A 22803-nucleotide genomic window follows, 5' to 3' on the forward strand; every position below is an offset into this window, starting at 1 on the left:
TTGGTATGGGCAAATGCAGCTACTGTTGCCATCAATCTGTGAATAATCTCAAGAACTTGGATAGCCTGATGAGTGATCTTCGACATCCTTGTAACAAACTCTATGGCCACCGTGTGAGATCTATCCATCCAACTACATGTACGCTGGACCATATTCCTGAATCTTTCTGCTTCATTGATTGATTGAAGGGGCAATGCCTGCAATGGTGATCTAACTGGATCCTGACGTCCCAAAGGTTCATTGATGTGACTGAAATATGTCCTCCATGCACCGACCTCTTTCTCAAGCTTTCTATTCTTTTCTACTTCTTCTCTAAACTTGTCCTTCAATGCCTCAAATGTGTCGGTGGCATCATCTAAAGTCTGCTCTACTGTGGATGGTCCTAACTCAATAGTCTGTATATGATAGTCCTCTGCTAGGATCTCACCCTCATATTTGTCTGCTGCCGGTGTAGCTATCTGCAGTTTTCTTGATCCAGTCTCATCTCGAATCATCTTGGACATCTTTGTAGCCTTCTTTTTCTCTGTTGTCATATGTGAGCGTCCAACAAGGCTCTCTAAATCAATTGCACTGTCCTCGTCCTCAATTACGATCACCTTAGTCAATCTTTCCTTCAACCAATCTGGGATATTTGATCTTGTCTCTTGAACTTGAATCTCCTTATGTACCATTTCTTCTTGTCTGGGAGGAGATGTTACTTCATTATCATTATCTAAATCATAGTCTTGGAGAGATCCATCGGATGAAACATGCTGTGCCTGTCCTTCCTCCTGTCTATCATTCTGTACCATTGATTCCATGGATTCTTCCACTCGAACTGTTCTATCCTCTGGTCTGGAAGAAGTACCTGGTGTTTGATCTTTGTTGGCACCTTGCTTTTTCTTGGAAGGCTCTTTCTTTTCTGATCTTTCCTTTCTCTTTGAACCTCTCGAATGGAGATTGCCCTCACTGGCACATCGAAGGTTACCTTCACCTGAATTCCTAGGATTAGGATTGCCTTCACTAACACTGGCTCCACCTTCGGCTGGCTTTTCTTCCAAAGTAAAAGACATGGCTATGCCTTGTTCTCTCAACTTCTGATGCTGAACGTCTACCCATCTGCGAGTACAAGACAAGACTGGTGCCATCAAATCATCTAAATCCACGGCCTCGGGCTCATTCCAATTCAAACTTATTGTTTTGCTTTCTCTATCATATGAAGATTGGATGTGCCTGCCGTTGTCCTGAGCTTGGTCGGCCACTCTGTAAATCTTACATTTCCTGATGAAATCCAAAGGCAATCTAGAATGTATCTTTCGTTTCACTTCGAGATCATCTAGGAGATTCATCATAAAATCTTCAATTTGGTACTCATGTCTAAATCTTCTACCGACCGTCTCCTCTAAATGTCCATGTGGATCAAAACTATTCCTCCAAGCAAAAGATGAAAAAGGATACAAGGCTAACTCCTTCTCTGCGTCATCCATGGCTAAGACATTAGGACATACCTCAACTGAATTACCCAAAATAATAGGTACCTGAACTCCATTCTGATGTCTGTGTCTGAATGCCTTCACATATGCTGCTAACTGCCTTGTTACTTCAAGTAACACAATTCTGTCTGTCGGGTACCTTGGCAACATGTATGGAGGTAAAGGACATCCATGCACTCTAATGTAAGTGAACTTGGGAAACTGAATGAACCAAGCACCGTACCTCTTGATGAATTCCTGGGCATCCTGAGATAATCTGTTGTGAATCCCTCCTTGCAACGTCCTTGTGATGTTCATTGTGAAAGTATCATTGATTAACTTGTAGTTCTTCCCTGGTGGATGATGCAAGTAGGTATAGGATTCACAAACTCTGACCTCGCCGGGTCCTCTTCCAATCACTCCTCTGTGAGGTAGTCCTGCGTACTCAACGCTCCTGATTAAGGCATAGATGACGTATGAACTCATGTGGAAGGACTTAGTAGCCCTGAGTCTTCTCAACTGTACGTCTAAGCAATGGCTAATTATCCTAGCCCAATGTATTGTACCCTTTCCTTGAACAATCACCTGGATGAAGTAAAACATCCATTTCTCAAAATAGAAGGCATGAGGTGCCCCTGTAACTCTGTTGAGCATGGTAATCAAATCTCTGTACTCCTTCTGGAAATCAATCCTGTGTGGTGTGTTCGGTACTTTGCTCAGACGGGGACGACTCTTAAGTAGCCAGTTCTTGTTGATTATGCTTAGGCAAGCATCTGGATCATCATCGTACACTGATCTGGCTCCTTCAATGCTCTTGTATATCATGTCCCTGTGCTCTGGAAGATGGAAGGCTTCACTTATGGCTTCCTCTGAAAGGTACGCCAAAGTGTTTCCCTCATTGGACACAATTGTCCTGGACTGTGGATTGTAATGACGGGCACACTCGATCATCAATTCGTGGCACTGAATGGCTGGAGGAAAACCGGCCGCCTTGATGATACCACTCTCTATTATTCTCCGGGCGACAGGTGATGGCTTGCCGATGTAAGGGACCTCTCGGAACTTCTTTGTGCTAAAGTTCCCCAAGTTGGTATCTCCAATGTTGCTCCACTTAGACACGATCTTGGTCTCCACTTCTTCAGTCTTCTGATCTTCTTTCATGAGAGCCGAGCGACTGGTGGATGCTCCCGCCTTTGGGGTCGCCATACCTACACAACATTTCATTATAAGAAATAGATTTTTGCAATAAAGAACGTAAATAAGAGAGATAAACTTTAGGAAACCTCATGATAAGTCTCTAGAGTTATCGTTTCCTAAAATACAACAATTGAGCCAAGAGAAATTCAAGATTCAAAATTTCAAAATTTGAAATATGACGATGAATGAATAAAACAATAATAATTAAATCGCCATACCTCGATAGAGAGCTAACTCTAGAATGCAAAAATAAAATTTGCCTAGGCAAAATTGAGGTATAAAGATAATCTTCAATATGATCCCCTCAAAATTGACTTCGCCACCTCTGGATAGAATGTGATCTTCACTTATCGCCTTGGACGTGGTCTCAAATGGATCTTCAAATTCGCATCACCTTTTGATTGTTTACGCCACCTTTGGTTTGAATTCGCACCTCTTCAAACACACTTCGCACTCCACACAAGATGATACTAGTGCCACCTTTGGTTTGAAATCGCGCCACCTTTGGATGAATGAAACTCGCACTACATTCGCCTCTTCTCAATTCGCATGAAGGAAGGTAAAATAATGATGTAGAAAATGATAATTCTACCCCCCTTATATAGCGCATTCATCCTTCATTTACTAAGGCCGACTTAATAAAAATAAAACCATTTCAAACGATTTTTAAATGATTTGCAATGACATAACAAGGCCGACCTCCTTAAATGAGCGCTCAAATCGATTTTTTTTTTTTTTTTTTTAATTAATTAATTAATTATTTAATGCCTTGCGTTTTTTTATTTGAGAATTTCGATTTTAAATAAAGGCAAAATAATTAATAAATGTCTAACGCCATATTAAATGCCAATTTAAATAAGATTTTCAATTTTTAAATCGATTTAGCATTTAAGGAAATTCGAATTGTTTAATTTGGCGCCAAAAATAAAGGGACGTACCTCATCGCTCTGGTCCCTTGGAGAGGGACAGGAGCGATCCATGATTTTGGTCTAGATTCTTGCGTTTTCAATGTTTAACTCCTTTACTTCCACGTCCCAAATCGATCATTTGGTGGTCCTTTCGAATTTGAATGCCTTTCTTGTGCGAGCAAATGCATGTTATGATCATTATCGCCCTGGTCCCTTGGAGAGGGACAGGAGCGATCCTAAGTTTTTTGCTTGAAATTATCCATTTTGGTACGATCCTTTCCTTGTATCATCTTCCAAACGTCATTTAGAACCATGTGCGTCCTTGTCTTAACGTGACTTTCAAAGAATGTCATGTGTTTTATCTAACATCGCCCTTGTCCCTTGGAGAGGGACAGGAGCGATCTCCATGTCTTCATGTTCATCTTGTATCTTTGACCTTCGAAATATCAATGCTTGTGTTCTTTTGCGCTTATTCCCATTTGCTTTTATTATGTGTTTGGATGCATTAAAGGGACCATCGCCCTTGTGGTTTGGAGAGGGACAGGAGCGATCCTTTATTTCTCCTTGATCTTGGCGACTTTTAAACTTCGATCTCCTTTGCAATGACCTTCAAACGTCGTCCTTCGCATTTCCTAACCTCATTTCGCCTTGATCTTTGAAGGAACGTGAGTGTTTTGATAGTATCGCCTTGGTCCTTGTCCAAAGGACAGGAGCGATGTTGATTTTTCCACGTTCACTATGCATTTTTGACCTTCGATCTTTCATTGTGATGTTTTCCAAACGCCGTCCCTTGTCTCGCTTAACCTCGCCTTGTTTCGATTTTGGAGGAATATAAGCGCTTTTGATAGGATCGCCCTGGTCCTTGTCCAAAGGACAGGAGCGATGTGGGGCCTTTACACCATTTGGCGATGTTTGGACGTTCAAAACTCTTGTTTATCACCTTGTTGTCATACCATGGACCCTCCAGAACATTGCAATATATTGTCCTTACGTGAATTTTGTATGAAATGATCAATACATCTAATATCGCTCTGGTCCCTTCCTGAGGGACAGGAGCGAAGTTCATCATTATGTGCTTGTTCTTGTTTGTACCAACTTGCAATCATCTTCATTGCGTGGAATGACGTCCTTTCGACCTTCTTGGTTGCTCGAAACTTGTTTGCCTTTTGAAATCTACGCCATTATGTAGATATCGCTCTGGTCCCTTCCTGAGGGACAGGAGCGATCTGGGTCTTTAGAGCGCAAATCCTTCCATGTGATGACCTTTACAACCTTGCACTTGATGGAAATGCCTTGAAATGTCTTCGCCACCCTTCGCCTTGACTTGGATCGGTCTTGAACCTTGGAGGAACGACCTTGAACTTGCGTAGAGAGTATTATCATCATCATCGCCCTGGTCCCTTGGAGAGGGACAGGAGCGATCCTTCCCTTGTGGCCACTATCTCACTTTGCCTGGTTCCAAGTTTATATTCAACGGACTCGTCCTTCTTCCCTCTATTCGTTCATGCCTTGACATCATTTGTAACTTTGCAAGAAAAACAATTATATCAAAAATCGCTCTGGTCCCTTCCTGAGGGACAGGAGCGAACTAGGCATTTAGCACTGGTATGGACGTCCAAAAAATCTTCAAATTATATTCAATGCATTCATCTCATGTTCTCCTTCATTTTTGAACGTAAACTTGCCTTGACCCTTGTCTGGATTTTGCAAAATGGAGGAAATCGCTCTGGTCCCTGGGAGAGGGACGAGAGCTACAAGGTACCTCGCCCTGGTCCCTTGGAGAGGGACAGGAGCGATTTAGTCAATATAGGTCATTTTCCTTCGTTTTTGCATCTCAAATTATATTCATTTGGCAAAGCATCTTCCCTTGGACGTCCTCAAATTGTTAAGTTATCAAAATCTTGCAAGGACGAAACGAAATTTGAATCGTAGCTCCGGTCCTTCACTGAGGGACAGGAGCGATTTTCCTTCTGGAGGCATTTCTGTGCTCATGAAAATCTTCAATTTATATTCAATGAAAAGATCTCGTCGTTCTCCATCACTTCAAACGTAAAATTTGTCTGGACTTTGCAAGGATGATGAGATATTTGAAATTGAGCTCCCGTCCTTCACTGAGGGACAGGAGCGATTTTGCTCCTACAGGCCAAAATAACAAGATTTTTCACATTTTAACACTTCACGAGGCGAAAACAAATCAATTCCAATGCCCAGGATCAAACTTCAAAAAAGTCAAAATTTGGTCAAAATATTCAATCAAACAAAAATTCATATTGACGGTCAACACTTAGACAAGTTTAAGCTCTGCATGAACATTCCAATTGAAAATTAGACCAATTTGGCGAAATCATTGCATTCAAAATTTGCATTCTAGAAAAGAAGCTCAAAAGCTCTCAAAAAATGACTGGATTTTGGCTTGAAAAGGCAGAATTTAAAACCCTAAGGCTTGGCCCTAAATCCAGACGATCAACTAACTAACAAAACCCTAAAAACGAAAGCAAAAACGAGCGAAAAACAAGCAAAAAGAGGGGGTCCCCATTTGGGATGGGGCGATGTGTGAAATGGTCACAACACCTGCCAATAGGCAGATTTGAGGAATTTCAGTTTCTAGGTTATCATTTTTTCCACGTAAGTTATTTATAGTATGCTAGTTATAGATTTGTAAACATTATTTACAATTGTACTTGCAATGAATTTGGTTTTTGTAAATTTATTAAGTTTTTGAATGAAATTGCTGTTTTTCTCTTTAAACAAAGGGTTTCACACTTTCTAGTTGGAAAAATTGTTTTTTAGAATAAATTATTTAATGGCATGCTGCATTTCTTTTCAATTACTGTATTACATTGTAATTCAGGATTTATATATGAATTTTATTTGATTTTACATGTTAAAATGCTATTTCTTCTAAAATGTCTTTTTTGGTATTTAAGCATGATGTAGGTGAGATAGAATAGCTTTTAGCTTTTTGCATTTGGTTCAATAATAATTATTTGAAGTCTTCTCCTTGGAAGCAAAGATCTTGCTTGGAAATATGTTGTAATGGGACTAGTAATAAGGATTGTTATTTGCATCTTATGCACAAAGAAGCGTAATGGAGGCATCAATCGCCTCAAATTCCATATTGCAAGGATTTGTATTGCGATGCCAAGCCATGTGAAAAGCTAAAGAAGAGGAAAAGTGAGAGATGCAAGTACTCCTTGCATTGTTGGACGAAAAGAAACTAGAGAGGGCGAGGACACAAGCAGCCATAGCAACAACCATAAATCCTTACATGCAAGCGAAATTGGATGAAGATATGGTAGGCATTGTGGGCTTTAGTTGTGGTCCATTCAAACAGATCACATCAACCTAATCTAGTTCAAGTAGAGTGTAGGCGCACAACTTTTTTGTATCTAGAAACATACCCTAGAGCACAACCTTCGTTACAAGGGACATGGTGGAATAAGGAGGTGCACTGGGAAACAAATAAGGCATGTGTGAGTTCTTTTTTACAACCTTCCCTTCAATGTGGCAAAGAGCCTGCATTGGGAGAATTTGGTGACAAAAATTGTACCATTTTCCATGGTACAATGCGTCCTCGCCAAAAGACGTAAGTGGGAAATTGTTCTAGATGTAAAGTTTATTTTGAAGTCCTTTCTTTATCACCAACTATCCAAGGAAGATCAATCAAATACTAGGTAACAAAAATTGAAGTCTTATACCTTACAAATTACAAATTACAAATTACAACTATAAATAAAATATTATTTGCTTATAAAGTCCTGAATATGTTATTTGCGAGTTCTTCATTGGACGATTGGGGTGAAAGCCCTCTAAATTTTATTTCAATGTTTTGGGTTGTGAGCGCTATTGATTTTAAGGTAGTGCTCGTTAACCACAGGCAAACATCAGATCTGTTGCCTTCCCAACCATAGACAATAAGCTCTTATCGTCACCCCCGAGCATGCTACATAAATTTCTCACCATCAATTGATCTACTTGTACATGAATTCGATATGCCTGATTATGATCGAACTTGTTGTCTTATCTCTGTTCCAAAGAGGGAAGACCACGTCCATATATATTTGTCGAAAGGAGATATCCAAGAGCCGACTCTCATCAGCGAGGCACGACCTTCATGAAGCATCGCATGCCTTCAAACGAGGAGTGGCAGACTTTAACCAAAAGTCGGCCCCTTTGAAACAAATCTGATAAGTCAAACTTGATAATGTATGTTTAATCATTAAACCTGATAATGCATATGTGACTTAATAAAGATATTAAAGGATTAATATAAGTTATAGATTCATCAAATGTGTAAGGCCAATAGGCCATTCACACATTTGATCTTGCTGAGTCAGCTTGTAGGATTTCTACCGACGCTATATCATCAACAAGCATAACTGAAGTTCGTTGACGCCATTCACATAAAGAGGTGCCATAAGTGTTGAATATCCAAAATACTAAGAGGGGAGGGGTGAATTAGTATTCCCTTGAACTTATTAACTTCTAATTAACCATTCACATAACATGATTTAAGTGCTATGAGTAAAATAGACGCACAACACAACACCAGATTTTCTACGTGGAAAATCCAATATGGGAAAAACCACTGAGAGATAAATCTCTCAGGAATGATGCAATATGTAACTGGTTACATAGTACAAGGGTGGCTCATTGCCGGAATACAAAAAGGAGGGCTTATAGCTGGATTATGAAGAATACAAAATTTGAACTATTGTAGTTGCATCTGACATATGCATAGATTACAGTTCCTTTGAAGTACATAAGCTGTCTCATACATTTGCTATACTTGATTTGCACATAAAATACACATCTATAGTCTTTTCGCATATAGTACACAAAATAGTTGTTTTTCAACAACCATGCCTCTAACACATAATATTGATGGCAATATATATCGGCACCAATCAAACTGACAAGTCGACTCAACCAGAAGGGGTGAGATCGGGCTTATCCACACGCTACAGCAACTGAAGTATCTTCTTGTGGTGTCGGTTTCCATCGAGAGTGTTAAACAAGAAGTAGAGCGCGCTTTCTAGCATATCCGGATAGGATCAGATCTAAAGCATCTTGAGACGTGCTATCATCACATCCGAATAAGACCGGACCCAAAAACAACTTCCGATAAAGGTGAATGTCGGACCTCAAGGTTGTGCATACATAATAAAGGAATATTGCATATATGAAGCAAACTTTCCAGACTGAACCACATACATACATGCAGGATAAAATATGACATCCATGACATCAATGACAACAATGACAAATAGGCCAACAATCTCCCCCTGTCATTGATGGCAATATAAAGTTATACAGAGTAAGTTTGCTGAAATAACAATTGAAATACAAACTGTTCTAAAAGTCTTGCATGAAATAACATAAAAGATAATCAACACCTACTACTCCCCCTTTGACAACAATGACAAAAGGTCAAAAGAGTTAGAAACAGTGCAAAAATAAAATTGAAACTCCTCCTAAAGGGGACAATCACTATCAACTAGAGGACTGCTTAAGGTTTTGAGCATAAGCGGTCCAGGCGTCCTTGTGCTTGTCCCAGTGAGAAATAGCTTCTATCAGAAACTCAATATGCACCAACAGGGATGCATGCAACTATTTTGCCTCTTTAATGGAGTCGGGATCAGAGTATGTGAATTGGGTTGCACTTTAGAGGGCTCTGTTCATAAAGGAAATGCTCTCATTGCTCAGGTCTCTCAATTTACCTAAGGGAAGAATGATATTATCGCTTTGTTGCTGCAGTTCATAGTACCTATCATGAAGTTCCTCAATCTTGATCTTCCGGAGCTAGATAAATCCTTAGACAATTGAAATTGGCTTGTGCTTGCCGGATCTTATCTTTAATGATGCTCATCTCATCTTTGATGCTCTTGGTGGCATCTAGCCACTGAAGATTGAAAGCAAATAATATATCACTGTTTTCTAAATAAGATTGGCCTTGAAAGATAAGCTGTGAAAGATGGAGATGTGCTGATTCACATTTAGCCTTGAATTCCTGTATAAGTTTTTCTTTGTCATCAGCTTTATCCTTTTCATACTTTTCTCTTATTCTCTTGGCATGACTGCCCAACGAACTGATTAACACCTTGCATTTTTTTGCATTGGGAGTGTTTGGATCTAGTTGATACTCGAGCATTGCAGCATGAAGTGTTGCTAGCAGATCTTCAATAATCTTATCTTTCTTTCGAAAATCTTGCCTAGTAGATGAAATAAATGCTTCTCCAATCTCAAGCTTTTGAATCGGATCAACGTTAGAAAAGTTAACTGATTGCATAGATGATGTAATAGGTGGGAGAATCAAAGGAGTAGAGAATATTTTCTTCCAAACATCTTTAGATGAGCCGGAACTGGTACCGATTATAGATACCTGCACATTGGACTCTTTTGTCGGATTATCTGCTTTAACTTTTGATGGGATATTGCATTCAGGTTCATGTTCATTCCTTTCAATCTTATCAGACACTTGATTATTAATCGAACCTTCAATCTCTTTGCCCTTGTCGGACTCAGAGGTAACCGAAGGAACCTCAGAGGTTTCGGGAATATCCATACTATTGTCCATAACATTATCCTTAGAATTTTGCATAACATATACATCAACAATTGGGTTATTAACAAGATTATCAAAGGGACTAACTGCAGGGGCGTTAACGGAATCAATTGGCACATTCTCAAGCAAGCAGGTAGAGATACCAAAGTCAACAAAAGGGAATAGACAAAGATTCTTAGCAACTGACATGACTGTTTCCATGATCTCATTCTTAAGTTTTTCTTTGGCATGAACTTCACCTAGCATAAGACTGTCTAGAGTCTTCTTGGTTCTCAACTCAGTCTTGCAAGCTTCAATAAGAGTAGCTTTATTATCATGAGAGAGGGTTGAACCGACTAACTCAAATACATGATTTTTAATGGTTTGTTCCTAAGTTACTGGTTCCGGTTCGGATTCGCGGATTCGGCAAAAAATTTTTTTTTTTGGGTACGGGTACGGGTTCGGGTTCGTCCGTACATATATATATATATTCTTTAATTTTTTTTAATATATATATATATATATATATATATATATATATATATATATATATATATATATATATATATATATATGTTCAAACTTCAAACATCAAAATTATATATGTTCACAGTTCAAACATACAAATATGAAACATACAATGTAACTTTCCCATACAATGATACATAAATGATAACAGATAAATCATAAATCATAAATCCATAATTGCCAATGCCAATAAATATTCTGATATTGATATATCATAAATCATCAAAAATGCAAGTAGAATAGGTTGAATGCATGTTTTGATGCATGAAATGCATCATAGAGGGGTAGATAAGGGTTTAGATGTAAAAAAAAAATAAAAAAATTGTTTTTTAATTGTTTTTAATTGCTTTCTAACCCGTGGGCCCCGTTTTTGGGAACCCACGGGCTTGGGTTCACCCGGGTCCTCTTGGGTTCGCCCTGGGTCCCACCTGGGTCCTGCCCAGGAGGCTGGGTTCCTTGTGGGTCCTGCGTGACAAGACCCACAGGGAACCCAGCCTCCTGGGCAGGACCCGGGTGGGACCCAGGGCGAACCAGGCTAGGACCAGGACCAGGACCCAGCCAGTTTAGGCAAGAACCGGTAACTGAGGTTTGTTCCTCTTCTCTAGCAATTTGCCTGATTCTCATCAACTCTTCATACAAATCATTTGGAATGTTGTTTCTAAATTAATCAATTGCAGCATCATACTCAACACAATACATTATAAAGGCTTTAATTATACTATTCTGATACTCAATATTGGCCTCAGTGAACAAATTGCCTACCTCTTTTGGGCTTGTGCCTTGTGCAAGGGATTCACATAAGCTTTTTGCATTGAGCGGCTTCTTGAGCTTCTTACCCTTGGATTTTTGGACATGTATCCAGTACTGCTTTGCATCTTCCTCTTCTTCAGGTTCAAGAACAATGGTCTTCGTCTTGATTTCATTTTTCTTCTTCTTTGGAGAACTCGACGAGGGGAGCTCCTTTTGAGCAACATTAGCTATTTCAGATGCACCAATCCTTCCGGAACGCCTAACTTTAGAGATTTCTTCCTCAGTCAGCTTAGCTTTATTCAAGGATTCTTAATCACCTTTTTCACTGCCTTTTCACGGTCCTTCTTGGTGTGCTCCATTCGGACCTGCAAAGATTTCTCATCTACAGTCCCAAATCGTTCTTGAGACTCATCAATTGGACTTTCCAGAAGAACCTTGGCTGCACCTTCAAGTATATCAGGAGTCACCTCATATCCGAATGGAGGGACCCAAACTTTTCTGGGCACCACTGCTTCCATATAGCATTTATCAGTCGTGATTACAAATGTAATGTCGTTCTTATACTTACAACAATTTCCTTCGGAATTATGTCTTTATTCTACATATTCATTTGAAAAATGGCAAAGAAGGCTGCAAACTCTTCTTCTCTCGTCTTTTCATTGATACCCTCGAAGCTTGTCCACAATTTGATGGGCTACCAGAGTGACTGGAGACCATAAAACCCTACCACGACCGGGTAATGCTTTCATGAAATAGAATAAGATGCACAGGGCTAGGGTTCCAAATGTGAACGAGTGTTTCTTGTCCCTACATTGAACAAAGTTCTCCAAAAACTGCTGATGCAGGATTTCACAGAGGTCGAAATCCTTGTTCGGCTCCGCCATCTCATATGCCATGTGAATTGCAGTAGCAGAGATAGAATTTTCCCTATTTGTGAAATAGATTTTGTTTCCGACCATCATTGACAGATATTTAACTGCCGGGTTTCTAACATTATCAATTGCCAAAGTGTGTTTGTCAAAAGTTGCACTGGTTAAGTCCATAGCAATCTTGTTCTTGGCAGCTTTTGGTCTGGGAATCCCATCGGAGTCACTCAGACCAGTAATGCCCTTCATTACATCCTTGGTTATCATGTGAGTTTGATCTTACCAGAGAAACCTATCATGAAACCTGCTCATGGCTAACTTAACCCACTTGTCATCATGATAGAAATTGGGAAAATTATTCCATGTGTTCAGATTCTTCTGAACTAGGCAAGCAAAGTCAGATTTTACCTGGCTGCGCCCATCAGCCAACTTCTCGGTCTATAAATCTAGCATCTTTCTGTGATGACTAAACTCTTCCATCTTGACATGGATGTGGGACCTAACGTCTTTCGCTATAACAACACCAATCGGTATGTTTGAAAACGCTCCAATCGGATTAATCTCTATCGCTTTGTACGACATCTTCGTGAATACAGGTCAGGGCTTGGAGGCAACATCAACGATGGTGGGAGCATCCATGGTCATTGATTTTGCAAACCGTTAACCCTGATCGAACCTTGTTGGAGAAGCCCTAAGCTCATTGGTTGCCTTAACCACCTTCAACTCTTAAATGCTTCTTTAATTCGAGGTAAAGTGAAATTAATCGAAGCGTTGTCCTTATATTCCTTCGTCAAGAGCTTCGCATTAAATGCGCATGAGCTGTCTTCTACATTCTCGACTTTCGTAACAACCTACTGGATCTTGTGATGAGTTATTACATCGACGACCGAACTTCTTCAAGCTCTCTTCTAGCGATATTACAGCCTCATACTACTTTGGCTGGGGATAAGAATATGCTTTCAGATTACTCCCCCTGGGCCAAAGCCACAGACTTTCTAATTTCCGGATGAGGTGCCTGCACCGGAGCTGGATGTTGACATATCTGCGGTCTCTTTCTTTCTCCAAATCTTCTTCATTTCTGCTTTGACATCTTCCACATTGACCCTTTTTACTGGTTTGGTTTGATTTTGAACCTCATTGCTTCTGCATTGTCTTGCCATATGTCTGGGTTTATTGCAATTGTAACACTTGATGTTTGCTGGATTTTGTCTTGCCCTGCATTGGTTAGCTTTGTGTCCAAAAGTATTGCATGTATAACTTCTTCCTCTAAAGTAATTATGTCTATTATGATTTACAACTGAATTCCTACATTGATTAGCTTTATGACTATATTTATTGCATGTGTAACATCTACTGAAAAATGGATTAAAAGTTTGGTTTATAATACTAATACGTTCTACTGCCTTATGTCCTACTCTGTTACATATGTAGCAAGAGCCATTAAAGGTGTTTTTCATACTTACCTACTGCTCGACTGGAGACTTACCTTTTTCTTCCTTGGTGACTGCTACTTTTATTGGAGGTGAATCTTCTTTGGGTTGTGAACCTCCACCGGATTCATCCTTTGCTTCCTTCTTGGTTTCCGAAGCTTCCTTTGCATTCATCATTATGTCAGGTTTACTAGATTCAATGTTGCTCTGTTGATTTTTTGTTTTCTTGAGATCTACTTTGAGAGATGTTACTTCTTGCTTTAGCCTCTCACATTCTTCTAATTTGCATTTCACCATTTTGTTCAGATATTCCTTGGTCTTCTCATTGTCTTCATCTTTGGTTCTCAGATCTGCAATAGTGCTGTTTGCTTGTTTGAGCTCCTCATTAACTTCTTTGTGCCTTAACTTAAACTTCCGGATTTGCTCTCTTAGCTTCTGATGCATTCATTTGCTAATTGGACATTCTCCTTCAGATCTTTGTTTTTAGATTCTATTGCCTCAAGTTCTTCAAGAGCATTCTTCAAATCTTCATTTAAATCCATAAGTTCAACTTTCCAGATCTCCTTCGAGTGGTTAAACTCTTCTAATTACTTGGCTCTGATACCAATTGTTGAATATCCGAAATATTGAGAGGGGAGGGGTGAATTAGTATTCCCTTGAACTTATTGAAACTTCTAATTAACCATTCACATAACATAATTTAAGTGTAATGATTAAAATAGACGCACAACACATAACACCAGATTTTGTACGTGGAAAACCCAATATGGGAAAAACCATGAAGAGATAATTCTCTCAGTAGTGATGCAATATGTAACCGGTTACACAGTACAAGGGGTGGCTCACTGTCTGAATACAAAAAGGAGGGCTTACAGTCAGATAATGAAGAATACAAAATTTGAATTGTTGTAGTTGCATCTAACATATGCATAGATTACAGTTCCTTTGAAGTACATAAGTTGTCTCATACATTCGCTATACTTGATTTGCACATAAAATACACATCCACAGTCTTTTCGCATATAGCACACAAAATAGTTGTTTTTCAACAACCATACCTCTAACACATAATATTGATGGCAATATATATCCGTACCAATCAGACTGACAAGTTGGCTCAATCGGAAGGGGTGAGATTGGACTTATCCACACGCTACAGCAACCAAAGTATCTTTCTGTGGTGTCGGCTTCCATCAAGAGCATTAAACAACAAGTAGAACATGCTTTCCAGCATATTCGGATAGGACCGGATCTAAAGCATCTTGAAACATGTGCTATCATCACATCCGGATAAGACCGGACCCAAAAACAACTTCCGGTAAAGGTGAATACTGGACCTCAAGGTTGTGCATACATAATAAAGAAATATTGCATATATGAAGCAAACTTTCTGGACCGAACCACATACATACATGCCGGATAAAATATGACATTCATGACATCAATGACAAATAGGTCAACAATAAGTTGACTTACCGACACCTCAATACCTAATATTTGTATAATACAACCTTTAGCTTTGCCAGAAAAGGTGGAGGACAAATCAAATGAGCTTATTGATTTGGATTAGATCCATCCCTATAGTTATTGGGCCACACAATATGAGGAGCCCTCCTTGTTTATAGAGGATGAGTTTGTTGATTTTGAGAGGTAGGCTATGGTTGATTTGGTTGCCACAAAAGCAGGAGATATTGGATTAGACGACATTGATGTGGCAAAGGAGTCATTGCTGTCTAGTAGCATAGTGGAGCCACATTCACAATCTTCTAGGTTGAGTGATGAGCCATAGTTGAGTGAGAAGATTAAACCCTCTTCTTAATTTTTCACTAGAATTGGGAAGAGTAAATTTTAAATTTTGAATTTGTAACTTGTCTGGATATGCAATTTATGATGATGATTTTCAAAGACAATCATCATAAATTCATAATTGTTATCAACTAGCTATTTTATGTACATGATAATGTGATTTCATACTCTATTTGTATTCAAATCTAACAGAAAACACTTCCCCAACATTTTATAGACTCATTGGCAGCATAAACTTTGTGTTTTTTAAGAAATTTAAATAATAATATTTAAAGTTGCCGAGTTTTGTTGAATCTTTATTGAGTTTTGGCTGAATTGGAATTTTTTGGTCTACCAAGTCCTAGTTGAGTCTGTGTTTGCAAACTACAGTTTGGAGTACTTTCATTTGATTTTTTTATCAACTTTATTTCCTATGGGATAGAATTTCCTACAAAGTAATTTTTAATTTTTTCCTGTTTACAAACAATAGGTTTCTTTCTTTTATTACAATTAGCAAAATAGGTTTCCCAACATATGAGATAAAGACCCACTATTTTAAGGTGTGCAAAGCTAATTATTTGTGCCCATATATCTAATCAACCTTAGAATATATTTCAAGTTGTTTAATTCATGAATCCAAAAATTCCTGCATTTATTTGTCCATCAAAAGATATAATTTCTACTTTAAATGGATTAATATTTTCCCCTTTATCTTCATTTGGTTCTTTCAAGATTTTTTTTTTTTTTTCAAAAATTATCTTCATCTTCACCAATTCCAAATTTTTTGCCAGTGCTTTGCCTATATCTCCTATGGAAGATTGTTGCAACATTTTACCTCGTTGCACAGCCAAATGCTCTTGTTATTGCCTCAACCAGTGTCAATTTTCTATAATGACTTTCATTTTTCCTTCAAGTGCAGTTAATCTAGCAGTTGTGTCATCCATGGCTTCCTTTTAAGCTCCTGTTCTCACTATCATACAAACCTTCCACAAGCCCACAAAAAGATCAAGCTGCTTTGACACAAAAATGATTTATAATTTATGAACTCTTATCAAACAAGAATTTAAGAATTGCAAATTATATATTTACTTGCTAATTATTCTTGCAAATGAAGTTAATTTAAGAGATGAGAATATTGAGTTCAAAAAATAAATAATTCATGCAAGAAAACTGACACAACACTTCTTTTTATCCTGGAAACCTCCATTGTGGAGGGAAAACCAGTTTTGTGGTAGTGGCAATAACCTTGCTTTATTACTTTGGAAAGAAAGAACTACATCAATTACGACTGAATTTTTGGCTCTACTTCTGCTATCTCCTTCCTTCTATGAACAATTGAATCCTACAATGTTTCTTCTATTCTCCAAATAAAAAACAATTTAAAATCCATGACAACCTCCTATTTATAGGTTTTTATGGCAATAGAGTTCTCCCGGGCCCTGGAAGATTTCACCTGTGCACAGAAGACCAAATAATGCCTGTTTGGTTCACATCCCAAGTTTTTAACTATCTAACTGTTGTGGATGCTACTGCACTACTGCGATTATGGTGCCATACACTTGCAATCTGCTCCATATTCCCTGTTCTGTTTGTCTTTTTGAGTTTGGATTCACTGTACTGTTCAAGTCTCTACACCTGTATTATACATTTTCCAGATCCATTTTGGATCATTTATCCCCGAAGATGACAAATAGTAGCATTCCTTTGAAAGCTTTTGGATTCCATAATACAGGTAGGCCACCTTTGCTGTCAATTGCTTTCTCTAAGAGCCATTCACAATACTTCCGTGCTTCTATAATTACCAAGTCAACTTGAAACCTGTCCACCTTTGTTTCCTGTAATCAATGAAATCTGGCTTCATTTCTTCTAGTAACCGTTTAACTAAGCAGCATTTGTAAGAGGAATTCAATCCTCTGACATTAAAGCTAGGGAGCTTGGAAGGCTTTTCGGTTCCACTGAAAATGAAGGTATCTAAAGTCCTTTGATTGCCATTTTCTAATGCAGCATGTGCTTCTTTCTGAATCTTTTGGGCTGATGGCTTTTTTCATTTTCTAATCCAGATTTGATTCGAATGCCAGAGAGGTTATTATCTTGGAGACACTCCTCAAAGCCTTTTTAATGGCAATAGGGGGTTTGTCAGTATAGTCTGCAAGCTTTGATGAGATCCCTGAATTGCCTTATCATTCTGTTCCTTCAAGATTCTCTGCTCATCAGAAACCATAACCTTCTCATTTGCCCCAAAGACCATTCTCAGAAAGTTTTCCTCCCTCTCTACCTCCTGCTCCAATTACTCCTGTCTTGAATGATTACTTTCCTCAATATCTTCAAGACCAAAGCTAATATGTCATGCCCGGCCCCTTTGATCAGATGTACTAGATCATTTTTACTATAATAATAAATCTCATAGATTTAATTGACAATCATTGTTAATTAAATGACAGTGTACATATTTGTAATGTTAGTTGATTATTTATTTATCATGATTAGCAATATATCCATTAGTTAATTAGTTGATTATTTGTTATATTAATTAAACAATATTATCATCTGATTAGCAAATCCTATTAACAATAACATTGGTTAAGTATTATTAATCTGTCCATAACAGAAGGTAAGATCTGAGGTAAAGAGGCACAGTTATTATTTATTTGATTCATCGATTCTATTTAGGATTAAAACCTTGCTTGAAGACATCAAGATACATCATATCAATGAAGGGAAACAATTAACAAAGACAAAGAAAAGACACATCTTATCCAAGCAGCCCATTATTTGAAAATGATAGTATAAGAAGATCAGCGATCATTTTGTGGAAGGCATCAAAGAAAATAGAGAAAACAAGAAGGAAAGGTTGTATCCCATGGAACCTTTAGAAGCATTCAGTCAACAATCGGAAGGTATAAGTGTAAGAACCCACACCTGGTGGACTCTAACCAACCACAATTTTCTGCCTTTGTTTGATTTTTCAATGTTTTCAGTGTTTGGGTTTTGCTTGAGTTTGCAATGATGTTTCACCAAGGAATAAAGAAAGTGCAAATAACATATGCTGCAAACTAGAGTATGGAAATGAGAGCTACAACCATAAGCATTTTATCGAACATTTGCCATGCAATTCCTATTATGAAATGTTGACTTGCAGCTAGGGACATTAAGACAAACAGTTATCTTGCGAACTGAAATAAATACTACAAATATATCATATGCAACTCCTTTTTATTGATGTCCCAATTACCACAGATATGAAAGGGCCAAGACTCTTGGCTGACAGCTGAATATGCTATGAAACAAAATACCCAGGTCTGAGTACAATGGCAGCATACAACCAACTTCGAATGTCTATTAAATACTGAAATTAAATGCAAGAGGAACCTGATAATAGTGATGCTCGATGATGGAGATGAAAGTTGCAATCGGAATCAAGCACAAATACTGTAGCGCGGCACTGTTCATGCGCATTGTTCACGTGCACTGTAGCAGCAAGCACAAACTTGCAATCTGCTCTTAAAACCTTGAATAATTTGTTGATAATCTCTCCCAACAAGAATGATATAACTCCATGTGCCAAAGAAGGATGATTCACAACCAATTATAAATGTTCTCCCACAATAAACTTCAAACCCTTGTAGAAAACTTCACCAATTTGCACAAATGAAAGAACTGAAGTATTCTTTCCCACAACTGCAGTAATTCAGGTGTTATTTCACACCTTCAAAATTGCTATCAATAGGAAGTTTTCGTTTCCTATGATCAAAGAAGAAAATTGCGAAAGCCCTAGGCTCCACAATAAAAATCAATCAAAATACTATTCATCAACTGGATGCCGAGAATGAACTCTTGCCTTTCCTTTTATTCTTTCCTTAAGAGAGCTCAAACACCTTCCTGGCCAATGTGGGATAAAAGATTTATTCCCACATTAAATTATTCACTTAACGCACTTTATTATATTAAAGTGACTTTATTATTATAAAGTTACTTTAGAACTTTATAATAATATTAAAATATTAAATAAATCACTTAAGTCACTTAAACTTTAATATCTCTTGATGTACTTGTCTGATTGCTAAGCCGTCTGAGCCAGGAGTCGACTCTCCCTATTCTCCATGTGATTGGATGCCTGTCTAAAAATAGAAACCCTGAATAGTGACTTACTATAAATAGTAAGTATGTGGAACTGAGTCTAGAAATAGCTGCAAAGGCCCAATCAAGGTCGACACTGCCAATAAGCTTTGCTTAGGTGTCTTTCTATTAATAGGAACCCTGACTTTCCCAAAATAGTAACTTACTATAAATAGTAAGTGTGCCAATCTGAGTCAAAAAAATCTGTGCAAAGGCCAAAACCTGAATCCAGCTGAAGAGTAATGTCTCTAATCACCAAGTAACTGCCACACGAGGCCCTCTATCAATAATTATTAGCCTACGAGGGTCAAATGATAGGCTAATTCTTACAAACTCCGATGCTCGCAAAATGGGGACATTACAATAAGTTTGCAATTAGCCCGAAAAAGGAAGGTAACAGGTTTGAATCTAATACTCTATTATCTTAACAATATTTCTGTAGCATGTAGTTCCATCCAGCATATTTTGGATTAGCTTTAATCACGTCCTCACAGCAATACTGTCAAAGCGATATGGGCTCAGTATCATAGTGTCATGGTCTGATCATCATTCTCCTATTGCTTTGATAACATTAAACATTTAGTTAAGGCTATATAGGATTACAAAATTGATTTCAGCCATAATTTATTAGAAATAACAGTCATAAAGTGTTAACATCTCTGCATTATTAATATCATGATATTTGTATGAATAGAATGTCAGCACCATTATTAAGCACAGCATTTATGATAATGTTAGGGCCATACAAAGTCCTAAGGCGGATGGATAGGAGAGGTGTCCACTGTCCTACGAGTTGGAGTTGCCAGAGAGTAGCATTATCCAAAACATCTTCCATGTATCTAGACTCAAGAAGGTTCTTGGACAACAAGTTGTCCCATGTGCGGAATTACCACCTCTCAATGACTAGGGTAAACTAGTATTGGAGCCCGAAACCATCTTAAATACGCGAGAGAAAAAGTTAAGGAATAGAACTATTTCAGAGTTCTTGATCAAATGGAGAGGTTTACTAGAGGAAGATGCTACGTGGGAAAGAGAAGAAGTTATTAAGTTGCTTGAGGACAAGCAAATTCAGGAAGGGCGGACTGTCATGCCCCACTCCTTTGATCAAATGTACTAGATCATTTATACTATAATAATAAATCTCTAAGATTAAATTGATCTTGCTGATATAACACAATCATTCTTAATTAAATGAAAGTGTACATATTTGTAATATTAGTTGATTATTTATTCATCATGATTAGCAATATAACCATTAGTTAATTAGTTGACATAATTAAACAATGTTACCATCCGATTAGCAAATCCTATTAACAATAACATTGGTTAAGTATTATTACTCTATCCATAACATTGCTGAGATAAAGATGCTGCTGTGATTAATAATATTGCTGAGATTCTATTTATACAAATATTATGATATTAATAATGCAGAGATGTTAACACTTTATGACTGTTATTTCCAATAGACTATGACTGAAATCAATTTTGTAATCATGTAGCCTTAACTAAATATTTAATGTTATCAAAGTAAGAGGAGAATGATGATCAGACCATGACACTATGATACTGAGCCCGTATTGCTTTGACAATATTGCTGTGAGGACATGATTAATGCTAATCCAAAATACATGCTACAGAAATATTGTTAAGCTAACAGAGTATTAGATTCATACCTGTTGCCTTCCTTTTTCGGGCTAATTGCAGACTTATACCTTCCGATTGTTGACTGAATGCTTCCAATGGCTCCACGGGATGCAGCCTTTCCTTCTTGTTTTCTCAATTTTCTTCGATGCCTTCCACAAAATGATCACTGGTCTTCTTATACTAGCATTTTCAAATAATGGGCTGGTTGGATAAGACTTGTCTTTTCTTTGTCTTTGTTAATTGTTTCCCTTCATTGATACGATGAATTTTATGTCTTTAAGCAAGGTTTTAATCCTAAATAGAATCGCTGCATCAAATAAATAATAACCGTGCCTCTTTACCTCAGATCACACCTTCTGTTATGGACAGATTAGTAATGCTTAACCGATGTTATTGTTAATAGGATTTGCTAATCAGATGGTAATATTGTTTAATTAACATTACAAATAATCAACTAATTAACTAATGGTTATATTGCTAATCATGAGAATAAATAATCAACTAATTAACAATGATTGTGTTATATCAGCAAGGTCAATTAAATCTTAGAGATATATTATTATAGTATAAATGATCTAGTACATCTGATCAAAGGGGCGGGGCATGACAAGACCACAGGCATTCATTTGTTCAAATCATTTGAATTCCTCAGTTGTTAACCACCACTAGGCGCTAACATCATCATCTACTTTGCCTTCATCTGCAATCATAGTAGTTTTTCTATAGGACACCACACCATGCAGAGATGGCAAGGCGGCTTCCTCTTTTGCTGCCAGTCAACACCCCTTGCACAGCTTTCATCTGCAACTCCATGTTGCTTCATATCACTACACATCACTGGTCTGTGTGCCCTGCAGCTCTTCATTGCTCTCTCTCTCTCTCTCTCTCTCTCGTATATATGTATGTATGTATTATGTCAAAGTTATTGAAATGAGAACTTTATTTGGAATATCCATCTGAAGAACTTAAACAGGACAAACCACCAATTTATCCACTGGTAGTAGTTTTCTCCATGTCTGTCTTCTTATTGATTTTTTCATTTCCAGATCTCATCTTTCTCTTGTGATCATATCATCTCTTCCATAGCCATTCCCCAAAATTTATTTTGAGTCTTGACCATCTTTTTTGTGGTACCAGACCTCTACTTCTTGGCTCGTGTCCTCATGCTGATAATTGTCTTCAATATATAAGTCGAAACCTTGAAAAATAGGTTAACTGATCAAATTTCGTTTTGCACCACTCTTTTGAAGAACTTCATTAATGAATAGTTGGAATGTTCAATTTCCGCTACTTGAGGCCGGATTAAGCATAGAAAAATGGGTCTTCTGTTATTTGAGGCTATATACATGAATCTTATAGAGAGAAGATTCGTTAGGCTCATTTCTTCTTATATCCATCTATTGTCCATCTTGTAAATGAGAATTCAAGTCATTCTCCACTTGTTAATGGAGTCACCAAAACCTAGGTTCACTTTTGTAGCATGACAATAAGAAAATGAGGTTTTAGTAAGGTAAAATATCATGTCCTAAAGCCTAACATTGTTAAAATGGAAGTAGAGTCGGTGTTAAGTGAATGGATGAC

The 22803-nt window shown here is 37.8% G+C and overlaps 1 protein-coding gene across 2 annotated transcripts in view; it reads left to right on the top strand.

The window, feature by feature from the left end:
• LOC131079584 (pentatricopeptide repeat-containing protein At1g07590, mitochondrial) overlaps nucleotides 1-22803 on the top strand; it is an 85654-nt gene that overhangs the window by 61285 nt on the left and 1566 nt on the right. The gene's annotated exons all lie outside the window — the stretch shown is intronic.

The sequence above is a fragment of the Cryptomeria japonica genome, chromosome 9 (genome assembly GCF_030272615.1).
Source record: "Cryptomeria japonica chromosome 9, Sugi_1.0, whole genome shotgun sequence".
NCBI lineage: Eukaryota > Viridiplantae > Streptophyta > Pinopsida > Cupressales > Cupressaceae > Cryptomeria > Cryptomeria japonica.